A 7,355-nucleotide genomic window follows, 5' to 3' on the forward strand; every position below is an offset into this window, starting at 1 on the left:
CTGTGTTTCATCAACACTTAGAAGGTCCACAGATTACAGAATGCATCCAGATGTGCATTGGAAACTACTACTGCTCTTCCAGGGAACGATCAAAGCGTAGACTATTTGATACATTACTCCCGTGGAGGAAAGTGCGCATGGTGACTGTTGTATTCAATCCCGATGCAATTTCTGTGTATCGTCAACACTCTGATAGTCCACAGACTGCAGAATGCCACCAGATGTGCATCGTAAACTACAACTGTTCTTCCAGGGAACGATCAAAGTGTAGACTCTTTGAGACATTACTCCCGTGGAGAAAGTGCGCATGGGGACTGTTGTATTCAATCCTGATGCAATTTCTGTGTTTCATCAACACTTAGAAGGTCCACAGATTACAGAATGCATCCAGATGTGCATTGGAAACTACTACTGGTCTTCCAGGGAACGATCAAAGCGTAGACTATTTGAGACATTACTCCCGTTTAGGAAAGTGTGCATGGTGACTGTTGTATTCAATCCCGATGCAATTTCTGTGTTTCATCAACACTCTGATGGTCCACAGATTACAGAATGCCACCAGACTTGCATCGGAAACTACTACTGATCTTCCAGGGAACGATCAAAGCGTAGACTGTTTGAGACATTACTACCATGGAAAAAAGTGCGCATGGTGACTGTTGTGTTTAATCCCGATGAAATTTCTGTATTTCATCAACACTCTGATAGTCCACAGATTACAGAATGCCTCCAGATGTGCATTGGAAACTACTACTGGTCTTCCAGGGAACGATCACATTGTAAAATGTTAGAGACATTACTCTCATGGAGGAAAGTGCGCATGGTGACTGTTGTATTCAATCCCGTTGCAATTTCTGTGTTTCATCAACACTCTGATAGTCTACAGATTATAGAATGCCTCCAGATGTGAATCAGAAACTACCACTGGTCTTCGAGGGAACGATCAAAGCGTAGACTGTTTGAGACATTACTAACATGGAGGAAAGTGCGCATGGTGACTGTTGTATTCAATTCCGATGCAATTTCTGTGTTTCATCAACACTCTGATAGTCCACAGACTACAGAATGCCACCAGATGTGCATCGGAAACTACTACTGGTCTTCCAGGGAACGATCAAAGCGTAGACTGTGTGAGACATTACTCCAGTGAAGAAAGTGCGCATGGGGACTGTTGTATTCAATCCCGATGCAATTTCTGTGTTTCATCAACACTTTGAAGGTCCACAGATTACAGAATGCATCCAGATGTGCATTGGAAACTACTACTGGTCCTCCAGGGTACGATCAAAGCGTAGACTATTTGAGACATTACTCCCGTGGAGGAAAGTGCGCATGGGGACTGTTGTATTCAAACCCGATGCAATTTCTGTGTATCGTCAACACTCTTATAGTCCAAAGACTACAGAATGCCACCAGATGTGCATCGGAAACTACAACTGTTCTTCCAGGGAACGATCAAAGTGTAGACTCTTTGAGACATTACTCCCGTGGAGAAAGTGCGCAAGGGGACTGTTGTATTCAATCCCGATGCAATTTCTGTGTTTCATCAACACTCTGATAGTCCACAGATTACAGAATGCCACCAGATGTGCATCGGAAACTACAACTGTTCTTCCAGGGAAAGATCAAAGCGTAGACTCTTTGTGACATTACTCCTGTGGAGAAAGTGCGCATGGGGACTGTTGTAATCAATCCCGATGCAATTTCTGTGTTTCATCAACACTCAGATAGTCCACAGATTACAGAATGCCACCAGACGTGCATCGGAAACTACTACTGGTCTTCCAGGGAACAATCAAAGCGTAGACTGTTTGAGACATTACACCCGTGGAGGAAAGTGCGCATGGTGACTGTTGTATTCAATCCCGATGCAATTTGTGTATTTCATCAACACTCTGACAGTCCACAGATTACAGAATGCCTCCAGATGTGCATCGGAAACTACTTCTGGTTTCCAGGGAACGATCAAAGTGGAGACTGTTTGACACACTCCTCCCATGGAGGAAAGTGCGCATGGTGACTGTTGTATTTAATCCCGATGAAATTTCTGTGTTTCATCAACACTTTGCAGGTCCACAGATTACAGAATGCATCCAGATGTGCATCGGAAACTACTACTGGTCTTCCAGGGAACGATCAAATTGTAGACTATTTTAGACATTACTCCCGTTGAGGAAAGTGCGCATGGGGACTGTTGTATTCAATCCCGATGCAATTTCTGTGTTTCATCAACACTCTGATAGTCCACAGATTACATAATGCCACCAGACGTGCATCGCAAACTACTACTGATCTTCCAGGGAACGATCAAAGCGTAGACTGTTTGAGACATGACTCCCGTGGAGGAAACTGCGCATGGTTACTGTTGTATTCAATCCCGATGCAGTTTCTGTGTTTCATCAACACTCTGATAGTCCACAGATTAAGGAATGCCACCAGATGTGCATCGGAAACTACTACTGGTCTTAGAGGGAACGATCAAAGCGTCGACTGTTTGAGACATTACTCCCATGAAGGAATGTGCGCATGTTGATTGTTGTATACAATCCCGAGGCAATTTCTGTGTTTCATCAACACTCTGATAGTCCACAGATTACAGAATGCCTCCAGATGTGCATCGGAAACTACTATTGGTCTTCCAGGGAAGGATCAAAGCGTAGACTGGTTGAGACATTACTCCAATGGAGAAAGTGAGCATGGGGAGTGTTGTATTCAATCCCGCTGCAATTTCTGTGTTTCATCAACACTTTGACGGTCCACAGATTACAGAATGCATCCAGATGTGCATTGGAAACTACTAGTGGTCTTCCAGGGAACGATCAAAGCGTAGACTATTTGGGACATTACTCCTGTGGAGGAAAGTGCGTATGGTGACTGTTGTATTCAATCCCGATGCAATTTCTGTGTTTCGTCAACACTCTGATAGTCCACAGATTACATAATGCCACCAGACGTGCATCGGAAACTACTACTGATCTTCCAGGGAACGATCAAAGCGTAGACTGTTTGAGACATGACTCCCGTGGAGGAAACTGCGCATGGTTACTGTTGTATTCAATCCCGATGCAATTTCTGTGTTTCATCAACACTCTGATAGTCCACAGATTAAGAATGCCTCCAGATGTGCATCGGAAACTACTACTGGTCTTAGAGGGAACGATCAAAGCGTCGACTGTTTGAGACATTACTCCCATGGAGGAATGTGCGCATCTTGATTGTTGTATACAATCCCGAGGCAATTTCTGTGTTTCATCAACACTCTGATAGTCCACAGATTACAGAATTCCACCAGACGTTCATCGGAAACTACTACTGGTCTTCCAGGGAACGATCAAAGCGTAGACTATTTGAGACATTACTCCCGTGGAGGAAAGTGAGCATGGTGACTGTTGAATTCAATCCCGATGCAATTTCTGTGTTTCATCAACACTCTGATGGTCCACAGAATACAGAATGCCACGCGACGTGCATCGGAAACTACTACTGGTCTTCCAGGGAACGATCAAAGCGTAAACTCTTTGAGACATTACGCCCGTGGAGGAAAGTGCGCATGGTGAGTGTTGTATTCAATCCCGATGCAATTTGTGTATTTCATCAACACTCTGACAGTCCACAGATTACAGAATGCCTCCAGATGTGCATCGGAAACTACTTCTGGTTTCCAGGGAACGATCAAAGTGGAGACTGTTTGACACACTCCTCCCATGGAGGAAAGTGCGCATGGTGACTGTTGTATTTAATCCCGATGAAATTTCTGTGTTTCATCAACACTTTGAAGGTCCACAGATTACAGAATGCATCCAGATGTGCATCGGAAACTACTACTGGTCTTCCAGGGAACGATCAAATTGTAGACTATTTTAGACACTACTCCCGTTGAGGAAAGTGCGCATGGTGACTTTTGTATTCAAACCCGATGCAATTTCTGTGTTTCATCAACACTCTGATAGTCCACAGATTACAGAATGCCTCCAGATGTGCATCAGAAACTACTATTGGTCTTCCAGGGAAGGATCAAAGCGTAGACAGTTTGAGACATTACTCCAATGGAGAAAGTGAGCATGGGGAGTGTTGTATTCAATCCCGCTGCAATTTCTGTGCTTCATCAACACTTTGAAGGTCCACAGATTACAGAATGCATCCAGATGTGCATTGGAAACTACTAGTGGTCTTCCAGGTAACGATCAAAGCGTAGACTATTTGAGACATTACTCCTGTGAAGGAAAGTGCGTATGGTGACTGTTGTATTCAATCCCGATGCAATTTCTGTGTTTCGTCAACACTCTGATAGTCCACAGATTACAGAGTTCCACCAGATTTGCATCGGAAACTACAACTGTTCTTCCAGGGAACGATCAAAGCGTACACTCTTTGAGACATTACTCCCGTGGAGAAAGTGCGCATGGGGACTGTTGTATTCAATCCCGATGCAATTTCTGTGTTTCATCAACACTCTGATAGTCCACAGATTACAGAATTCCACCAGACGTTCATCGGAAACTACTACTGGTCTTCCAGGGAACGATCAAAGCGTAGACTATTTGAGACATTACTCCCGTGGAGGAAAGTGTGCATGGTGACTGTTGTATTCAATCCCGATGCAATTTCTGTGTTTCGTCAACACTCTGATAGTCCACAGATTACAGAATGCCTCCAGATGTGCATCGGAAACTACTTCTGGTTTCCAGGGAATGATCAAAGTGTAGACTGTTTGACACACTACTCCCATGGAGGAAAGTGCGCATGGTGACTGTTGAATTCAATCCCGATGAAATTTCTGTGCTTCATCAACACGTTGAAGGTCCACAGATTACAGAATGCATCCAGATGTGCATCGGAAACTACTACTGGTCTTCCAGGGAACGATCAAAGTGTAGACTATTTTAGACATTACTCCCGTTGAGGAAAGTGCGCATGGTGACTGTTGTATTCAATCCCGATGCAATTTCTGTGTTTCATCAACACTCTGATAGTCCACAGATTACAGAATGCCACCAGACGTGCATCGGAAACTACTACTGATCTTCCAGGGAACGATCAGAGCGTAGACTGTCTGAGACATTACTCCCGTGGAGGAAAGTGCGCATGGTTACTGTTGTGTTCAATCCCGATGCAATTTCGGTGTTTCATCAACACTCGGACAGTCCACAGATTACAGAATGCCACCAGATGTGCATCGGAAACTACTACTGGTCTTCCTGGGAACGATCAAAGCGTAGACTGTTTGAGACATTACTCCCATGGAGGAATGTGCGCATGGTGATTGTTGTATACAATCCCGATGCAATTTCTGTGTTTTATCAACACTCTGATAGTCCACAGATTACAGAATGCCTCCAGATGTGCATCGGAAACTACTACTGGTCTTCCAGGGAATGATCAAAGCGTAGACTGTTTGACACTACTCCCAAGGAGGAAAGTGCGCATGGTGACTGTTGTATTCAATCCCGATGTAATTTCTGTGTTTCATCAACACTCTGATAGTCCACAGATTTTAGAATGCCTCCAGATGTGCATCGGAAACTACTACTGGTCTTCCAGGGAACGATTACAGTGTAAAATGTTAGAGACATTACTCCCATGGAGGAAAGTGCGCATGGTGACTGTTGTATTCAATCCCGTTGCAATTTCTGTGTTTCATCAACACTTTGAAGGTCCACAGATTACAGAATGCATCCAGATGTGCATTGGAAACTACTACTGGTCTTCCAGGGAACGATTAAAGCGTAGACTATTTGAGACATTATTCCCGTGGAGGAAAGTGCGAATGGTGACTGTTGTATTCAATCCCGATGCAATTTCAGTGTTTCATTAACACTCTGATAGTCCACAGATTACAAAATGCCTCCTGATGTGCATTGGAAACTACTACTGGTCTTCCAGGGAACGATTACAGTGTAAAATTTTAGAGACATTACTCCCTTGGAGGAAAGTGCGAATGGTGACTGTTGTATTCAATCCCGTTGCAATTTCTGTGTTCCATCAACACTCTGATTGTCTACAGATTACAGAATGCCTCCAGATGTGAATCAGAAACTACCACTGGTCTTCGAGGGAACGATCAAAGCGTAGACTATTTGAGACGTTACTAACATGGAGGAAAGTGCACATGGTGACTGTTGTATTCAATCCCGATGCAATTTCTGTGTTTCATCAACACTCTGATAGTCCACAGACTACAGAATGCCACCAGATGTGCATCGGAAACTACTACTGGTCTTCCAGGGAACGATCAAAGCGTAGACATTCTGAGACATTACTCCCATGGAGGAAAGTGCGCATGGTGACTGTTTTATTCAATCACCGTACAATTTCTGTGTTTCATCAACACTCTGATAGTCCACAGATTACAGAATGCCACCAGATGTGCATCGGAATCTACTACTGGTCTTCCAAGGAACGATCAAAGCGTACACTGTTTGAGACATTACTCACGTGGAGGAAAGTGCGCATGGTTACTGTTGTATTCAATCCCGATGCAATTTCTGTGTTTCATCAACACTCTAATAGTCCACAGATTACAGAATGCCTCCAGATGAGCATCGGAATCCACTACTGGTGTTCCATTGTACGATCAAAGCGTAGACTGTTTGAGACATTTCTCCCGTGGAGGAAAGTGCGCATGGTGACAGTTGTATTCAATCCCGTTGCAATTTCTGTGTTTCATCAACACTCTGATAGTTTACAGATTACAGGAAGCCTCCAGATGTGAATCAGAAACTACCACTGGTCTTCGAGGGAACGATCAAAGCGTAAACTGTTGGAGACATTACTCCCGTGGAGGAAAGTGCGCATGTTGACTGTTGTATTCAATCCCGATGCAATTTCTGTGTTTCATCAACACTCTGATAGTCCACAGATTACAGAATGCCTCCAGATGTGCATCGGAAACTACTTCTGGTTTCCAGGGAATGATCAAAGTGTAGACTGTTTGACACACTACTCCCATGGAGGAAAGTGCGCGTGGTGACTGTTGAATTCAATCCCGATGAAATTTCTGTGTTTCATCAACACTTTGAAGGTCCACAGATTACAGAATGCATCCAGATGTGCATCGGAAACTACTACTGGTCTTCCAGGGAACGATCAAAGTGTAGACTATTTTAGACATTACTCCCGTTGAGGAAAGTGCGCATGGTGACTGTTGTATTCAATCCCGATGCAATTTCTGTGTTTCATCAACACTCTGATAGTCCACAGATTACAGAATGCCACCAGACGTGCATCGGAAACTACTACTGATCTTCCAGGGAACGATCAAAGCGTAGACTGTCTGAGACATTACTCCCGTGGAGGAAAGTGCGCATGGTTACTGTTGTGTTCAATCCCGATGCAATTTCGGTGTTTCATCAACA

This window comes from Schistocerca gregaria, chromosome 9, assembly GCF_023897955.1.
Source record: "Schistocerca gregaria isolate iqSchGreg1 chromosome 9, iqSchGreg1.2, whole genome shotgun sequence".
NCBI classification, from domain to species: domain Eukaryota; kingdom Metazoa; phylum Arthropoda; class Insecta; order Orthoptera; family Acrididae; genus Schistocerca; species Schistocerca gregaria.